We start from the raw sequence: 19,646 nt of genomic DNA on the forward strand, positions 1-19,646 counted from the left end.
CCTTTCGTCTTCCAGCTAAATGAATTATTTGGGTTTTTTTTTCTTCTAATTACTAATTTGTTAAATGTTTAAGTCTCAAATGGAGAGAAAAAGGAAAACCTGACTGAGTCTTTGGCTTGGAGATAAAGAAGAAATTTATTTTCAATTGTGGCATTTTACAGGCATCAATTCCCAAAGAATTCTTTTCTTCAAGTAACTAGATAGTGCAGAGCATAACATGATGGGCCAGGAATTGGGAAAAACAAATTCAAATCCGATTTCAGACCTTACTTGGTGTAGAAAAACCTCCGTTTTCTCAGATACTAAATAGTGCCTCACATGGTTGTTATGGAGATTAAATAAGCTATTTTTTAAAGCGCTTAGTACAACGCTTGGCTTATAGCAAATGCGTAACAAATTCCCCTTTTTCCAAGTTTCTTAGTACTTAAACGCATCCTATCCTGGTGTGATGTCAAAGTACTTGCGTATACGAAATTGTCTTCCCTCTGGCCTCTCTCCAATTCATCAATGTCCTCACAGAAGTGAACCTAATTGTCGTGGGTCTAGCGCTTACCACTTGCTTCTGGGGCAACACACATTATTTTCTCATTGTTAAGTGCCAGGTATTGTCTTGATGTTTAAAAAAAAAAAACAAAAAACTTCCAAGTATTAGGTCTCGCCCAATGTCCAAATTTCACGGTTAGGGAAAGTATTTTTGAAGCTGGCAATTTGAGTTAGGTGAAACTGTTTGCTACTAACAATCGTTCTACAGGAAATTAATTGTAGTCATCTGTCTTTTCTGATATAGAAGTTGAAAGAATAAATGATGTTACAAATAATAAAGGAATCCTGGGCTCGTCCGGGATTTGAACCCGGGACCTCTCGCACCCGAAGCGAGAATCATACCCCTAGACCAACGAGCCAGCTACATAGTAGTCTCCCTTTTCGAATTTCATTTAAGGTACTTCTCTTAGGAGTTAGTTCTAAATGTATATTTAGCATAGATTTGAATTATATTTTTTTCCCCAGATTTCTCAGTGCTCTTCTCTCTGATTTAATCTTCCAGTCCCTTCACTTTCAATTATCTACACTTCATTTACATCATTTTATTCTATACATTTTGATCCTTTATTTTCTTACCAACTCCTGCATTATAACAGAAAGAATAATACAGTCATCTGTGTGACATGAAGTACAATTGTGGGGAGAGGAGAAGGCAAAGATGGCCTCCATTAAATCCAGGTAAGAGCACCCTTTTGCCAGATTAATTCATCTTTCCGAACCTGACAGATTTGTCCAACACAAAGACAAATGTGATTCAGGATCTCAATACTTTTCTCGAGTGTGTGATATTCGTATAACTACCAAAATTCAGCCAAAGCTATGATTGTGCTTCTCAGGGCCTACCTAGACTTTTGCATTTATTGAGTGCATTCAGCACCCTTCTCTTGTCTCTTCCAGGATTTGTCTTATATGAACTCTAAAACTCCACCAATTATTACATATTGGACTCTAACTAAAGTATAGAGCAGATTCTACCCATTCTCTTTAGGAAAATAGCTAAACGTCATCTATTTCCCTAAAGGAAGTCCGTCTGTGAGAAATTATCTCGACCTAGGAACTTTCAAATAAGGGAGAGAGGGATAAAACACATCTCGTGGTAAAACATGGGTTTTGTTTTTTTTGTTTTTATTAGAGTTCAGTAAACTTGATGGATGTTCAATGTGCTCAATGTAAAGTCTTTAATTAGTCCACGGTTATTAGAATTGGATTTGGTTATGTTGTTTCTAGTTAAAATTACATACCCCACCCACTTTTTTCTATCATATATTGCTTGAATCTTTACATACACAATGCCCTTTTTATTGGAGGAATCCAATGATTATAGCACAAGTCAGGAGATGACTTTCTGGACATACTTTCAAGAGATTGATCAGGAATTGAAAATGACTGGTGTTTCCTCTCAGATTGACTAAGATGACAGGAAAAGATAGTGACGAATGTTGAAGGGGATGTGGGAAAACTGGAACACTGATATATTGTTGGTGGAATTGTGAAAGGATCCAACCATTCTGGAGAGCAATTTGGAACTATGATCAAAAAGTTATCAAACTGTGCATACCCTTTGATCCTGCAGTATTACTACTGGGCTTATACCCCAAAGAGAGCTTTAAAAAGGGAAAAAGACCCGTATGTGCAAAAATGTTTGTGGCAGCCCTTTTTGTAGTGGCTAGAAACTGGAAATTGAATGGATGTCCATCAATTGGAGAATGGCTGAATAAATTGTGGCATATGAATGTTATGTAATATTATTGTTTTATAAGAAATGATCAGCAGGATGATTTCAGAAAGGCCTGGAGAGACTTACATGAACTGATGCTGAGTGAAATGAGCAGAACCAGGAGATCATTGTACACAGCAACAACAATACTATATGATGATCAATTCTGATGGGCGTGGCTCTCTTCAACAATGAGATGATTCAAACCAGTTCCAATTGTTCAGTAATGAAGAGAACCAATTACATCCAGCAAAAGAACTTTGGGATATGAGTGTGGACCACAACATAGCATTTCCACTTCTTCAGTTTTTGTCCGTTTGCATTTTTGTTTTCCTTCTTAGGTTATTTTTACCTTATTTCCAAGTCCGATTTTTCTTATGCAGCAAAATAACAGTATGGATATGTTTACATATATTGTGTTTAACATATACTTTAATATATTTAACATGTATTGGTCTACCTGCCATCTAGGGGAGGAGGTGGGGGGAAGAGGGGAAAAGTTGGAACAGGTTTTGCAAGGGTCAATGATGAAATGCATTTGTGTTGTATTGTAAATAAAAAGCTATATAAAAATGAATAATAAAACATATGTGTGCATATACATATGTCTATGCATATATGTGTATATAACATGTGTTTACATATATGTATGTATTTATATTCTTATTAATAAAGTTAAAGCTATTAATATTTTTTTTAAAAGAAAATGTCTAGTGTTTGATATGATAGTGAGGCTTTTAGAAAAAGTCATTAAGTTCAGGCTTCCCAAAATTAGAGGATAAAGACTGATAAAGGTGGGAAATAATCAAGAGAGAGGACCATAGCAGTGGTCTCAGTGTGTTCCAATAGGTTGTGACTGTAAGAGGAACTTTCCATTGCTCTGGATTCAGGGATCACTTTTAAAGTACAGACACCAACTCAGCAAATTTTTTAACAACTCAAAGTTCATTGAGCAAAATGCCTGGCACAGAATAGGCCTTGCATAAATGCCAAGTTAACTTGATCTATAGTTTTTCTTCCTACCTGTCTTTTTGAGTCAGTAACGCTGGGGAATGAAAATTAGAGAATGGGGAAGAGAGCAAATTCTCAAAATTCTCATCTATTTGTCTAAATCTGTTTGTTAATGGTTGCTTTGCCTCATATTATGATAAAGAAATTTTGACTAATGAGTCAAATTAAAAATGTTAAATTCTCATGTCATATTCAAAATAAGTTGTTTTTATGGTCTATATAAAAATTCTACTTTCCTATGAAGTTAATTTCCCCATTTCCTATAAAATCAATCTTTTCCCTAAAGAAAGGGAAAAAAGAGTTGAAACTTGGGAGGAATGGCTATTATAATAATAGCATTTTATATCTATTTTTAATATATCTTTTCCCCAGGATTAGGGTTGGGTTTTTATACTTTGTGTTAATTGATCAATAAATCAACAATTATGTAAATAACTACAATGTTTCAGGTTCTGTGATGGGCAGTAGTTAATTCTTTATGCAAATAATAAATAAAAACAGCCCAGCCTCAAGTTCACATTCTGCAGAGGAAAACGATATATGCACTTAAACACATTTGCAACATATACAAAGCTTTTATTATGAAATTCCATGAGGAGAAATAAGAATGTTAAGAAGAAAACTGGGTTTCCAAGGAGGACAATGGGTTCTGTGTGGATGAAATTGGGCTTGAGATGCTGGCATGACATTCAGTTAGAAATGTTCCATTAGCAACTATCTGGTAATGCAGAATTGGAGCTCAGGAGAAAAAGTACTGTTAGATCTGGGAACCATCTGTATAGGAATGATTACTGAATTCATAGAAGCTAATTAAATTACCAAAACAGAGAGAAGAATTAGGTCAGACATTGGAATTGAACTCATAGTTGAGAAAATAGAAAGGAAGGAAGGAAGGAAGGAAGGAAGGAAGGAAGGAAGGAAGGAAGGAAGGAAGGAAGGAAGGAAGGAAGGAAGGAAGGAAGGAAGAAAGGAAGGAAGGAAAGAAGGAAAGAAGCAAGGAAGGAAGGAAGGAAGGAAGGAAGGAAGGAAGGAAGGAAGGAAGGAAGGAAGGAAGGAAGGAAGGAAGAAAAATTATGGGAGAGATTTTTTTTAAAAAGGGAAAAAAAACAGAAAAAAGGAAGTGAACATAACATGTGTTGATTTACATTCAATCTCCTCAATTCTTTTTCTGGTTGCAGATGACATTTTCTGTCCAAAGTCTATTGGGATCAGTTTGGAGAGAAATGAATATCGAACTTGACGGTTAAGAGACAGTTTTAGATTGTGTAATAAGGTTATGATACCTACTATAGGGGCTTGTAAATTAAGTGCCAGCAAGTGGAAGCAATCAGTTTGGAGTATAAATGGATTTTTCTAGACTTTGGCAAGAAAGATAAAAGAGATAGTGAATGATAGTATAAGGGGAAGGTATGAAAGGATATTCAAAGGAAGAGAGGGAGAGGAAGAGGGAGAGGTAGAGGGACTGAAAGAATATTCTGTGGAAGTAATCTGATTCTATAGTTTGATAGACCATGATATAAAAATGGAGTCTGCTATTCTCACATTCTTTCTTCTCCCCTTCCCTTCCCTTCCCTCTACCCCTCAAAAAAGGGAGAAAAGAAAATTCTGATTTGACAAAGTATCTTAATTATAATTAATTTAACTATTTTTCTTTCTTCTTTAAAATGTGAGTTTCTTGGTGACTGAACTGTTTTCTAATTATCTTCATACAATCAGCATTTAGAAGTTCTTGGCACATAGTAAGCTCTTAATAATTAGTGTTTGTGGATTGGTTTGGTGTTTTAGGTATTTATTAAATCTTCTACCTTGCTTTAAAAGATTTCAACTTTTTACCTTAAGTGGGAAATTAGAGGAAATTAGCAAGGTAATGGCAGACAGAAAATGAATCATTGTTAAAAAAAAAAAAACAAAAAAAAAAAAACAAGGGGAAGGAAGAGTCATATCAAAACAGCTATCAGTCCCTGAATACTGAGTTTGAAGAGTTCTTGATGCTTTCCCCAAAATACTTCTGATAATTTCTTTATTTAGACATTCATTATGTTACTTTAACCAAAATCACCTGTAAAATTATAATGGACATGTCAGGGTTCTAGCAATAAATTTGTCATTTCCCCCCACTCCCATTGTTGTGAATTCTTTTCCTGAGACATTTTCCTTTCAGCGGTTCACTGAGATCAGGAAATTAACAAGAATGGTTTTGATGGAATAGCAAGTATTAAAGATTCTGTAAATTCTCTAATATAAACTTTAAAAAAATAAAAACAGTATTCCGTCAGTTTCCAAGGCTAGCTTTAAGAAGCAGATAGTTTTCATGAGTTGCTCTGATCAGTGTTTGTCAAACTTCCAGTGATGAGATTTTTTTTATCCAATTCTAGTTTTTCCCATTTAAAACTTGGTAAAGATACTGTTTGAATGGTTAAACTCCATGATGTTCAAGATACACAGAAGATATAAATATTTTATCTTTTAACAGCTTTTTAATTTTTCCAAATGCAAAAGATAATTTTCATCATTCACCTTCACAAAATCTAGTTACACTTTTTTCTCCCTTCTTACTCCTTCAATCCCTTCCATTGACAGCAAGCAATCCAATATAGGTTAAACATGAGCATCAGTTCATGTAAGTCTCTCAGAGTTTTTCTGAAATTACCTTGCTCGTCATTTCTTATAGAACCATAACATTCCATTATTTTTATATACCATAACTTATTCACCCATTCCCTCAACTGATGGGCATTCACTCATTTTCTAATTTCTCGCTAAAAGATATTAATTGAAAATTGCAGATTGAGTAGCTCAAAAAGCTGTGGCAGCGGTGGGATTCGAACCCACGCCCCCGAAGAGACTGGAGCCTTAATCCAGCGCCTTAGACCGCTCGGCCACGCTACCAACCGTAAGAGCTTAAAAAAAAGCCCGAAAAAGTTGATCATTCTGTCTTTGGCTGTATGGTTAGATATGTTAATTATTTGTAAATGTATTGTCATTTCTTTTTCCAGAATAAAGGGAACTTGAAAGAGCTGAATTGGGCTTGTTTAGAAATTCCAGTTAGATGGAGAGAACTGAAAGGACTGTTCTAACGAAGACACATTTAGCTTCTTTGTCTTAGAAGTGGGAAATGAGGGATAAGAAATAAACGGGATTGAAGAGATGGGAAAGAAAGAAGATGAAAATGAGGTAAAATGAAGGATGGAAAGAGGAAAAATATATTGAGAGCAGAGAGGGGAGGTACGATTATGAAGAGGGTGGGTAGGATAACAAAGATGGCGGGAAGGAAGACTGGGGAGAGAAAACTGGGAAAGGAAAGAAGACTGGTGAGAGAAGGAGGAGAACAATGGGGTAAAAGGGAAGAGGAAAAATCGAAGGAGAAGAGAGAAGGACACATGGGGGAAGGAGAAGGACAGAGTGGGGAGAGAGGAAGAAGTAAGCAATATCTCCTCACGTCGTCCTCTCGTGGGACACAGTCGGAATGAGAGGAGAAGCACAGACCCAAATTAAAATGAGGCACACAAAGGGTGGCATCTCCTATATCCATAAAATCCTACGATTCCGGGAATGAAAAGGACTTAGCAAGGTCATTTCATATATCCCTAGGCCTTCAGATAAAGTAATAACTTAACCGCTGCAGACACAATAAAGTATTTCTTGCTTTAAAACACTTCTACACGTTGCACAGATACAGGCTCTCCTCTTTCCTCATTGGACATTCCCAAAGATCCCTCTCTTTTCCTCATATCTCTAATTTTCGATCATAATTTCAAGGCTGTAATTTTGCCCCAGTCCAAAGGTACAGAAGGGGGAAATCTTCATTAGTAATTCAAGTTTGAGAATGTAAATTTATTTATTTATAGTGTCCAGCAGGTGGCTCCGGATTCCCAACTGTTGCTTAAAAAAAAAATCTAAAAAAAAGTACGAAAAAGTTTGACGTGGCTGAAATTTTCTTTCCAGAAGTAAAAGAATCCTGGGGAATTTTCGCAGATGGCTCGTTGGTCTAGGGGTATGATTCTCGCTTAGGGTGCGAGAGGTCCCGGGTTCAAATCCCGGACGAGCCCTTTTTCCAGAATTTCTGCCCACATGGACTTTTGGTTTTCTGTTATCATTTACAAAAAAGAGAAACATTTCAGTCCAACAAAATCGTACATTATTTCATTTGATAGACGCCACAAACCTGAAAAGTAGGTATTATCAACCCATTCTTACAATGTGGAAATTAAGATTCAGAATTTCACTACATAGACCTACTGATAATCTAAAGTCAACATCTTCTCTGAAAGGAACCTATCTTTTTTTATCCTGCATACGTTATATGAAATATTTTATCTCCCTAATAGGATACAAGAGAGAATAGGAAAGATCCTTGATTTCCAATAACTCTGCAGGGATAGGGGAGGCCTCCTTTCCTCCTAAGAATCACAGGATTCCTAGACTTAAAATTAATCAATCATTCGACAAGCATTTATTGAGATATGCCAGCACTGTACTAGGAGTTGAAGATATAGACAGGGAGACAGACAGACAGACACACACACACACACACACACACACACACACACAGAGAGAGAGAGAGAGAGACAGAAAGAGACAGAGAGAGGCAGAAGGGGAGAGGGAGGGAGGGAGAAAAAGAAAGAGGAAAGAAAGAAGGAAGGGAAAAAGAAAGAATTGCTACACTTTGAGATAGAGGTGAGAAGAAAAGTGTGTATCAGATATATTTGTGCAAAGACTGGGGAGATAGGTGGAATGTCAGAAATGAGAGGGAGAAAATGCATTGTTTAGTTGAAGCATAGAATGCATAGGAGGCAAGTGTAAAGTAAAACAAATATGGTGCAATAGGTTGAAGTAAGATTGTGAAAGGTTTTACATGCTAAACAGAGGATTCTGTATTTGATCCTAGAGGTAACAGGGAACTTTTGGAGTTCATTAAACAGCAAAGTGTGATAACCAGACCTTCCCTTAAAAATCTATTTAAAAGCTGAGTAGATGATGTACTGGAGTGGGAAACGACTTGAAGCAGAACAAGGAATCAGAAGGGTTGCTGAAATAATCAAATTGGGAGTAATGACCTCTTGCAGTGGGGGGAGGCGGCTCTTTGAGAATAGATGGAAACATATATGAGTGATTTAACTACTGTGGAATGCACAGAACTTGGCAACAGATGTTATATCTGGAATGATTGTGATGACAACTAGGATGAACGCCTGAGTGACTGGGAAAGGAAAGGGAATGATTTATTAAGCATCTACTATGTGGCAGACACATGCCAAGTCCTTCACAAATATTCTAATATCAATGACTATAGTAATCTAGTGTTTAATAAACATCATTTTCTAGGATAAGAACTCAATATTTGACAAAAATTGCTGAGAAAACTGGAAAATAATGTCAGAAAATCAGCATAAACCTACATCTCACACCTCATACTAAAACAAGGTTAAAATGGAGACATGATTTAAGGATAAAGGGTGATACTATAAGTAAATTAGGAGAGCAAGAAATATTTTACCTGTCAGATCTTTGGAGATGGGAGGAAATTATGGCCAAAAAAGAATTAGAGAACATTATGAAATGCAAAATGGACAACTTTGATTACATTAAATTAAAAAGGTTTTGCATAAACAAAATCAGTGCAGCCAAGATAATAAGGGGAAAAAATCTTACAGTCAGTGTTTCTGATAAAGGCTTCATTTCCAAAATATATAAAGACCTGAGTCAAGTTTATAAGAATAAAAGAATACCAATTGATAAATGGTCAAAGGATATGAACAGATAATTTTCACATGAAGAAATTAAAGTCATCTATAGTTATATTTTAAAAGGCTCTAAATCACTATTGATTAGCAAAATACAAATTTAAACAACTCCGAGATACCCTCTTACATCTCTCAGATTGGCTAAAATGGCAAGGAAAAAAGGATAATAAATGTTGGAGGGATGTGGGAAAATTGGGACACTAATGCAACTGATAGAAACTTTCTAGAAAGAAATTTGGATCTATGCCCAAAGGGCTATAAAACTGTGCACACCCTTTGATCTAGCAGTGCCCCTATTGAGTCTGTCTCCTAAAGAGATCATTTAAAAAAAAAAAAAGGAAAAGGATTTACATGTGTAAAAATGTTTGCAGCAATCTTTTCATGATGGCAAAGAATTGGAAAATGAGTAGATACCCATCAATTGGAGAATGGCTAAATAAGTTGTGATATATGGAAGTAATGGTATATTATTGTTCTATAAAAAATGATGAACAGGCTGGTTTTAGAAAGGCCTGAAAAGATTTACATAAACTGATGCTGAATGAAAACATTGTACAATCTCACCAACGAGATTATTTGATAATCAACTATGATAGGCTTGGTTCCTTCCTCTCATCAGGTCAGTGATCCAAAGCAATTCCAATAAACTTTGAATAGAAAACACCATGAAGACTGAATGTAAATCAACACATGTTACTATGTTCACTGTTTTCCTTTTTTTTTTTCTGTTTTTTTTTCTCTTTCATGGTTTTTCCCTTTTATTCTTATTTTTCTCTCCCAACATGATTCATAAGGAAATATGTTTAAATTTTTAAAAAATGTACATGTATAACCAAAAAAAAAAAAAAAAAAAAAAGTTTTTATGTGTATCTGAGAAAAACAAACATTTCTTTAAAAATCAAAAAAAAAAAAAAAAAAACCAAACCCCAAAATAATTACCTTATTTGATTCTCATAAAAACTGTGCAGTAGGTGGAATTATTACTTTTATTTTACTGTTGAGAAAACTAAGACAAACAGAGGTTAAATAACTTGCCAGGATCTCCCAGGCACTAAATGTTTGAAGCCTGATGTGAATTCAGGTCTTTCTAACTTTAGATCCATGGTTCTGTACAATGTACCACATAGCTGCCTGGAAGAATGATACCCCCAGCAAAATCGAAGTGCAAAAAAAAAAAGGGGGGGGGGGGTTTGGGGAGGAAGGTGAGTTCCATTTTGTACATGTTGAGTTGAAAATGTCTATAAGAAATATTGTTCAATCTGTTTAATAGACACCAATAGTGATATGAGGTCAGGAGAGAGTCTAAGCAGGGATAAATGTGTCAGAGAATCATCTACATGGAAATGATCATTAAATCTATGGGACATAAGATCATTGAACAAAATAGTATAAAGTTCTCTACTCGGAGAAGAGAACTCGGTAGATAATTGGAGAACACTCCAGGTTGATAGATGTTACTTGGATGAAGATTGATCTAAGACTGAGAAAGAGTAGTTAAAGAGGTAGGAAAAAGATCAGAAAAAGCAGTGCCCCCCAAAACAAACAAACAAAAAAACCTGGAGAAAAGAAAGTTCTCAACTTAAAGGTTTGAGAGAGATAAAGAATGACCAGGACTGAAAAAAAAGCCATTAGACTTCAGTTAAGAGATCACTTTGAGAGAATAGTTTCAATTGAATTACAAGGTTGGAAGTCAGAATTCAGAGTGTGAAAAAGACTAATAAGAGAGGATGTTCAAGCACTGGACTATAGATTACTCTCTCAAGGAGTTTAGTCATGAAAGATAGCTAAGGGGAATAGATGGGTCAAAGAAGAGTTGTTTTTTGTTTGTTTTTTAGGATGGGGAGACATGGTCTTGTTTGTAAGTAGTAGGAAAACTGTCAGTAGCAGGGAGAGGAAGATTTATGAAAGTAGGGATGATAGAGGGGACAATCTGCTAGAGAAGGTGAGACAGAATTGGATCAAATATGCATGTAAAGGAGCATATTTTGAAAAGGAAAAGGTCTGCCTCTTAAGATAAGGTAGGGATGAAGGAAAAGATAAAAGTAAAAAAATAATCTAAGTTATGTGAGATGAAAGGGAGAGGAGAAGATGGACATAAATGATCTCATTTGTTTATCATTGTTGTTTCAGTAAAGTATATGAGACAAGAATCTCAAATGAGAGGGTTGGGGAGGTAAAGAGATTCAAGAAAGGTTTGAGAAGAACTGAACATGTTTGGAAAAGATGATGTAGTGGTTGCAATAGTAAATCATGTAGAGGAATGTAAAATAATTACCTTTTATCATATGTATCATTATGTCTCATAATTTGATGGTAATGCCTTCCCTCTGAGATCACATCCTATTTATACTGTATCCTGTTTTATAGATTGGCTGTTTGCAGGTCTCTCCCTTTAGACTTTGAGCTGTTTGAGAGCAGACTTCCCCCTCCCACATGTATTTTATGTATACCCAGCACTTAACACTATACCTGGACCTTGTAGGCATTTAATATTTATTTATTTGACTTGACTTGCAATGGATCCAGTCAGCACAGTTTTGTGAATTCCTCCAGCTTTTTTCAGCATCACATAAATAAAAGTGAAGGCAGAAGATGATGGGAGTGATCTATAAAGATGGAGCCTGGCAAGACAAGATTGACAACAGGTTAAGCATCCAAAATCTGGAGAACAGAGGAAAGTGTAGCATTGAATTGTTTCATCAAGAGATTGATGTAGGGAAAGGAGAAGAGTGCAGGTTTGATGGTCTAGTAAACTGAGCAGAAGGATTGGAAGTGAGAATGAAGTACAGGATAAAGGGAAGTTAAAGTAGAGGGAAAGACAGAAGTGATAAAGATTATGATCAGATTAAAGGAATTCTAGAACGCATGATGATCTAAATAGAACATTTGAGAGAGGCAACATCAAGAATATGACCATCTCTATATAATTGAGATGGGATGGAGATGGTCATCGAAAATAAGTTAGTTGAAGAACTGAGATGTTCAAGTGTTTAAGAGAATGCCAATATGTATATTGAGTCTCTCAGTATGAGGGCAGGTGAAGTCAGTGAGGAAGGAAGGATTATGTTCTGGGGGTTGTAGACAACAGCCACTAGAATTGGCTAATAAATACAAATTGAAAGATCAACAGAGGAGAAGATGTTCCTGAGTGATGGTGGGAGAAGAGTATGAAACTGACATTGAGGAGCAAGGACTATTCTTCCTATCATGACCAGTGATTTGGGAGATATCAAGATAAAAATGCAAGTGTTACTTAAAAGAATGGCCAGGGAAGCTATATCATCAGGAGAGAGCCAGATTTAATAAAAAGCAAAAAATGAAAGAGAGTGAGAAAGGAAAATTTTAAAGATAAAATCAGATTTCTTAAATATGGAGCAGTATTCCAAAGGTGTGGATGGGAGTAAAACAGCAGAGTTAAAAGAGGAGGTTTGTGCACTTACAAGTATTGGTTCAAAATCATTGGGGTGGGCAGAATATGATGAGTATGTTAACCAGTGGAGAATGATTTCAGGAATATTATCAAAGTTATTTCCCGGAAAAGAAATAATTAGATATTTTAGAGTGCAGTGTTCCCCCCTCACTCCCATGTCCCATTGCAGCATTGGGTAGTATTGAGTTCTACGACGCTGAGAACAGCCCTTAGAGCACTGGGGAAAGCCTTCTGGCAAACAGAAGTCAGTCATGAGGCCTGTATTTGAGGCTAACCAAGGCTCCCTGGGAAGATTCAGGAGGAAGTAATGCACAGGTATGCTTGATGGATTAGGGCTGATGGGGGGAGGGGAGAGGAAAGCGGAGAACAAAGGTTGTCTGAGGTTTGAGGAAATCAAAATGTACAGAGAGAAAACGTGTTGGGCAGAGATTTGAAGATTCATCCATAGTTAAAAGTTAGGACACAAACCATGACCCACCAAAGGATTTAGAGAATGATGTATCAGAAATGATGAGGGAATCAGAGGTATTACTCCACCAAATTGGTTCTCTTAATGTATAAAAGCATAAGATGTGTACCCTGTGTTCTGTTTTTGCCTGTGTTTGACTCTGATTCATATAAAGGTGAGAAAACACAGGCCGAAAAAAGTATTTTCCATGGAGTAAATCAAAAACCACATATGGACCAAAGGTTCTCAAACCTTATTTTAACAAAGCACTGGTCTTCCTTGATCCCAATTTTACTTATCTTGATTTTTTGAGATTACGCTATGAAATGGCTCAGGAAAAGGGGCAAAAAAAAAAAAAAAAAAAAAAAAAAAAAAAAAAAAAAAAAAGGGTAAGGGGGAAGTAAATAAGGAGAAGTAATTTGGTGGAATGTCTCAGGTGCCGGATTTAAGCTCTAATCTTTTCGGGTCTTGGGTTCAAATCTCATTGCTGCCATCATGTGGTTTTTCGATGTAGAAATTTTATATCTTTAAAACTTTAGGTGGAATTTTCAAGGAAAATGAAAAGCAATATAGAAAAAAAAAAAACCTTGAAACTGAACAAATTCCAAGTGCAATGGAAAGATGAGGTGAAGTTTAGCTATTACTGCTAAAAGCAGTCACGGGGTTCCTTGCCATCTTCGTTAAAACAAAAACAAAATAAACAAGCAAACAAACAAAAACCACAAATGATTGCCTCTTTGAACTTTTCTTTTATTCCGATTCGTAGAGCTGGAAAAGTCCTCACAAAGTCCTCTATTTTTACTCTGAATCCAAGTCCAAAGACTGTGAAGTAAGTGACTTTCCTTAAAGTCAAGGAAGTTTTCTATCTAAAAATTTTAGTATCTTTAAAAATTGAAGATTGAGCCTAGAACTATCTTTCCAGATTCCCAATCTATTACATTTTCCTCAATGGTAAACCGCCTTTCTCACAATCTGCATTTTCCTTCTCCCTTTTCCCGATTACAAATAAAGTTTTTCACAAGGATCTTATGGATGATTTGGATGTAATTGCAGTCATGCTGCCTCACTGTGTACCTACGGATTTGCAAAATGGATAAAGAAAGGCTCTGAGACAATGGTTCAATCTCTAGAAGACAATACTTAAGGCAGGAAAGGAGAAGTGAAGATTAAAGATGCCTCCTTAATTGTTTGGGCAGAGAAAGTTAAAAATTAACCAGACTTCCACATTTGAGCCTGGGAGCTCTCACAATCATGAGGACTCGTATGTTTTCTTTCTCTAGTCTTTTTAAAAGTCAATCAAGAGTTGTTTTTCCTTTTCTTCTGCAATTATTTTCTTCATATATTGTTACACACACAATATTCTCTCCCTCCAAACTAATCTATGACCTAAGTTTTCTTCTTTTACATCGTCCTCCTTTAAGTCTCTTATGATTGTTGTATATCTCTTCTTAATTTTCCACATACATTTCAACTTTCTCCAGAAACTTTATTTCTATTAAAGGAAAACTATAGTCATCTGCAAAAAATATGATCCTAACTTGGCTTTAAACAGTCAGATTCTCCTATTTTCAAGCTGCTCCTTTACATTTCTCGTCCAAGAGAGACTAAACATTATTAGGAAACAAAACTTCCTCAGTTGAGAGGGGTAAAAATCATATTAGCATTTTCACAACAGAAGTTAGGCACAGTCATTAAATCAAGAATTGGGGGATAAATAAAAGCCGTGTATGGCTCTTCCTTCTTCTTAATCTAATTGTATTTTTTGGTTCCATCTTTATTACTTTTCATCTTCTCATTCTGCTTTTAAACCTACTATATAATGATTGCTGCTCCTATTCTTGTATCTTTTATCTGTCTTTTGCTCTTCCATTCTTGAAATGGACTCTTCCCTCTCCCTCTATTTCCATTACACTTTCTTGACATTCTTTCTCTTCCTTCAAGGCTGAATTCGGGTACTACTCTGAAGCCTTTTTTGGTCCTTTCCCAGGTAATTACTTTAAAATTACTTTTAATTTCTCCTACTTTTTCATGTAAAAGTTTCCCTATCTCAATATTAATGAGGAAACTTTGTCTTAAAAAGATTGAAGTAGCTCTCCTCTGATCACCCCTGTAGCTGTAACACACGAAAACTTTCAGAATCCTTATCCAATTTTTTTTCCACTCTAGGGAATAATAAGGTGCTTCTCTTTTACCTTTTGGGTTTCTAATACAATCTAAATTGCATCCTCTGTTTGGGAAGCTGAAAGGCAAAACATAATGGGCTCGTCCGGGATTTGAACCCGGGACCTCTCGCACCCAAAGCGAGAATCATACCCCTAGACCAACGAGCCACGGAGCTGTCCCCCCGTACTGTTAACTTTTCAGGATAGTATTCACCATATTCATTTTCTTTAGTGCAAATTCTTTCAGTAAAAGAATTTCTTTAAGCGCCTCCCTTTCCACGTCTTCACCTCACCTTCCACTTTGCTCTTATTTGCTTATATCTCCATCTACACAACATTTTTAAATCCATTCCCCTCAATAAGTCTACTGCAATTAACGAAATAGTATTGTTACGGTCCAGAAAAAAAAAAAAAATGGAAAGATGCCTTTCATTCCTTTTGCACATTCATTTAGCTCCCCACTACTCGCTAAATCACCATCCAACACCAAGACAGAGTCTGAAAAATCCTGACTCTTCTCAAAGAGGTTTGTATTAGTAACAGTTGCACTGAGAGCAAGAGCCACTGCAAGATCTGGCTGCAGTGACCGTAATTCAGAATTTCTGTAATGCTCTCTCTACCTCTATTTCCGTCTCTGTCACTGTTTCTGTTTCTCTCTCCTTCCCTCCTCTTCTTTTCCCTCTCCCCCTCTGTCTTTGTGTCTATTTGTCTCTTTGCGTCTGTCTCTCTCTATCTCTCTTTCTTTCTCAATTTGTCTCCTCCCCACTTTGTTTCTCTGCTTCTATTTATTTGTGTTTATATATCTATCTTCATCTCTGTCTCTCATCTTCTCTGTGGCTTTTTCTGTTTGTCTCTATCTCTATCCTTCACCGCCTCTCTCTATTTCTTTCTGTGTCTCTATACATCTAAAATCATCACATACATATAGATTTTTATGATTTTTCATGTTTATTTTACAAGAAATAGGGTATGAAAGATCAAAGATGCACTGTGAGCTTATTCTGTACTGTGGTGGAGCCAAGATCCAAATCAGAGAGCTGCAACCAGAGAAAGAATGGATAAATAGATGTATAAAATGATTTTACACACACACACACACACACACACACACACACACACACATCCTCTATATACCCATATTTGTATTTAATGGTAGCCATCTCTAGGGAGGAAGGAAGAAGAAAAGAGAAAATTTCATGATATCTATTATATATTTAAAAGGAATAGCAAATTTTACATAATAGATTTGCAGTTTTATATGTAATCATCTTTTTAAAAACTTCTATGTTATAGAAATATTTATTTTAACTATAAATTAAAAATAAAATAGAAAGAAATTTTAAAGGGATTTGGGGCATCTGTGTATATGTATGTATATATACCTTACCAAAGGTATATACCGTACCAAAATGTACCTTATACTTATCTCCCATTACAACAATACAGAGGTGCTGAAGTGTGTATACACACACACATACCCACACATGTGTGCATATATATATATATATATGTTAATGCATGAATATGTATATATAATATACATGTATGTATTATATATATTTACAGTCTTACCTGTCATGGTTAGAAAGATTTGCTATGGAGGGAAGATGATGGGACAAATATGATTGTAATAACATGGCAACCATTCCTCCAAGCCTAAGCCTAAGGGCATAGAATGACTTAACACAGTTATAACAGGATAAAGCATCCTTAATTCTGGTTGACTTCAGGTAAGAATCATAGTTAATTTTTTTGGGGGGGTGAGGACAATAAATCATATAGAAAAGTTCCATATTATTCACAGAGTATCATAGCCATGTTCAGGATTAAGGAGGTGGAAAACATTCCTATTCAGAAAAAGAGCACAATGGGGAAACTAAATCAAGAGGATCCTTCTTTCACCTATGAAAGGTTATTCCCTCAACTTTCTACAGGCACAATCACAATTCTTGAATCACCCTCCCTTCGAGTTCTTGGCATCTGGCTAGAATGGTGAATTACTGACTATCTATGCATGTATTTTGAGAATAAAAAGCTAAAAATAAATATATGCAAAAAATAGTTTTCAACATTCACCCTTGCAAAACTTTATGTTCCAAATTTTTTCTCCCTCCCTTCCCCCACCCCCTCCCCTAGACAGCAATATATGTTAAACATGTTTTTGCATATGTTTTTAAAATAAAAAGGCATTATCTTAAAAACTTTATCAGACTTTTCCAAAAATTCACTCAATAATTCTTTATTTTTTTTCTTCTTGAGTTTAAACTTATCCTAATGTAAAAAATCATTCATCAGAAATTAATAATATGATTACATTCTGGAATATAGTGAATATATATTAGTTCAATCAAAAGTCAGAAAAACAGTGACTACTTAGTCTTGAGACTAAAAGATATCCATCTCTTAATATATTTATATTTACAAATCATCATATTAATCATTTTTATATTATAAGCAAAGTTGTAATTCCTTTCTACTCCCTATTTTAGGGATATTTCTGATAGAAGTGGGGGGTCTCATTTCTTCAGTAAATTAATTCAGTATTTTGGAATTTCACAACATTTAGCAAATTCTTTAACAAATATAAGATTTTAGATCCTTGCCCAAGAGGATGTTTCCAAGTAACCTGGTATGTTCACAAATAAGGAGATTTTATGAGGTCCTTAAAATTTTTTTTCATACAATTAGTTATTATTCCTTTAAAAATATAACCAATTAAATACTTAATAAGTTTGATCATTGGGGTGAAGGTCTCTAATAACTTAATTTCACAGTATCCAGATACAAAAGAAGCTAATATCCTAATGATGCAATTGCATCATCTTTTTAACAGCATTTCTTATACAAATGATTTCCTAAAATTCATAATACAAGAAAACATATAAGCATAATAATAGCATATACAGCATTGTGGATTTAAAACATGAAGCCCAACTTATTGTCAGTCAAATGACATCGATTCAGGTGAATGCACTTCCATATTATCTTATATAAAAAATCATTCCATTCATCTAGTTTGACTTTCTATACTCATTGCGTTTAAGACCAGTATAGAGTAACTTGGATCCATCTTTTGTTTGTTTGTTTGTTTCTAAGCATATTAAACATAATGACTTTAATATCAAATATTAAGTGTATTTTTTCATTAAGATCTCATTTATTTATTAAAAAAAAATTAAAGATCACAGTTATCCTAAGAGAAGAATGCATTTCACTTAAGAATGAAACTAGTAAATTCTGCAGTGTAGTAAATCTGGATCAATATTTACAAATGCTTTATAGAGTCTCAGTTTTCACAAGGAGATTCTTTAGGTAATGTTGCTAAAGCCTGCTAGATAAGACTTAGTGTTTACTTTGGGACTTCATAAGAGTTTACAGATGCATGACCATTCCAGTTACTTTTAAGTGACTTTATTTTTAGTTTACCTAAACAAGATATTCCAGCATTTATTCAAACTACAATTTGGAAATTCATAGTAGAGAACTTACATTTTGGTTAGAAATTTAGTCTCTGATGTATAATACCATAAATTTCTGCAGACTGGGAAAAACATTTCTTCCCTTTTATCTCTTGTCTGACTTCTCAACTTAATAAGAGTCATAAATTCAGAGAGACTAGGGAGACAGAGACAGAGACTGAGACAGAGATTATCGTTTTGATGGCTTTGAAAGTCCTGAAGAATTTATCAAGATTTAAGACATTAACAATGCTTACAGCGTACTTGACAGCAGGCAATCCTGTCTTCTTATGCTTCTCATTATAGTTGAGGATACTGCCATCCTCCCAGTAATCCAGGGTCACAATCTACATATAGTCCTGTACTTCTCTCTCTCTGACCCCCATCCTTCCATCCTTCAGATACTATTGTTTCTAGTAGCCATTTCTCCTCCAAGACTGAAATCACTCTGGTGAGTTTCTCACCTCCAGATCTCACTATTGACAATAGCCTAGTAATTGGTCTCCCAGGGTCAAGTCTCCTGCCACCGAAATCAATCCTCATTTGTCAAACTGATGTTCCTAAAATAAAAGTCTGAACATATGGCCTCGCTGTTCGATAAACTCCAGAGGCGGCTCCCTTTTACCTCCAAGAGTAAATGCAAAATCCTGATTTTTGATATTTTGATATTGTCCAGTCTATATCTTGCTTATATATAGATGTTTTTACTTCGACTTTCCTTTTTGACTATAAATTACTTGAGAGCAGGGACTGTTTTGTTCTTTCCATTCCCCGAATTTAGCACAGTACCTGGCACACAACAGGCGCCTGATATATATTTGTAGAATGACAGAAAAGTGAAGAAAGACCTGGTAGCGTGGCCGAGCGGTCTAAGGCGCTGGATTAAGGCTCCAGTCTCTTCGGGGGCGTGGGTTCGAATCCCACCGCTGCCATTCGGAACTTTTCTAAGAATTTTATTTTCCTGTACACATGTAAACGGTTTTCAACATTCATTTTTGGAAGTCTTTGTATTCCAAATTTTTCTCCCTCCCTCTCCTACTTTTCCCCTCACCAAGACAGTAAGCAATCTGATCAGATCTTTTTTTTTTTTACAAAAGCACCAAAGAATTTAGAAGGCTTGTTTGGAAGGTGCA

At 35.5% G+C, this 19,646-nt stretch overlaps 5 non-coding genes across 5 annotated transcripts; 2 read left to right on the plus strand and 3 right to left on the minus strand.

The window, feature by feature from the left end:
• Positions 1–830: 830 nt before the first annotated feature.
• On the minus strand, positions 831–902 carry TRNAP-CGG. Its single transcript has one exon. It is a non-coding gene; the product is annotated as a tRNA-Pro (tRNA).
• A 5,176-nt stretch (positions 903–6,078) lies between these two features.
• Positions 6,079–6,160, minus strand: TRNAL-AAG. Its single transcript has one exon. It is a non-coding gene; the product is annotated as a tRNA-Leu (tRNA).
• A 1,088-nt stretch (positions 6,161–7,248) lies between these two features.
• On the plus strand, positions 7,249–7,320 carry TRNAP-AGG. Its single transcript has one exon. It is a non-coding gene; the product is annotated as a tRNA-Pro (tRNA).
• A 7,831-nt stretch (positions 7,321–15,151) lies between these two features.
• Positions 15,152–15,223, minus strand: TRNAP-UGG. Its single transcript has one exon. It is a non-coding gene; the product is annotated as a tRNA-Pro (tRNA).
• Positions 15,224–19,363: 4,140 nt separating this feature from the next.
• Positions 19,364–19,445, plus strand: TRNAL-AAG. Its single transcript has one exon. It is a non-coding gene; the product is annotated as a tRNA-Leu (tRNA).
• The last annotated feature ends 201 nt before the right edge of the window (positions 19,446–19,646 follow it).

Source organism: Sarcophilus harrisii, chromosome 2 (genome assembly GCF_902635505.1).
Source record: "Sarcophilus harrisii chromosome 2, mSarHar1.11, whole genome shotgun sequence".
Lineage (NCBI taxonomy): Eukaryota > Metazoa > Chordata > Mammalia > Dasyuromorphia > Dasyuridae > Sarcophilus > Sarcophilus harrisii.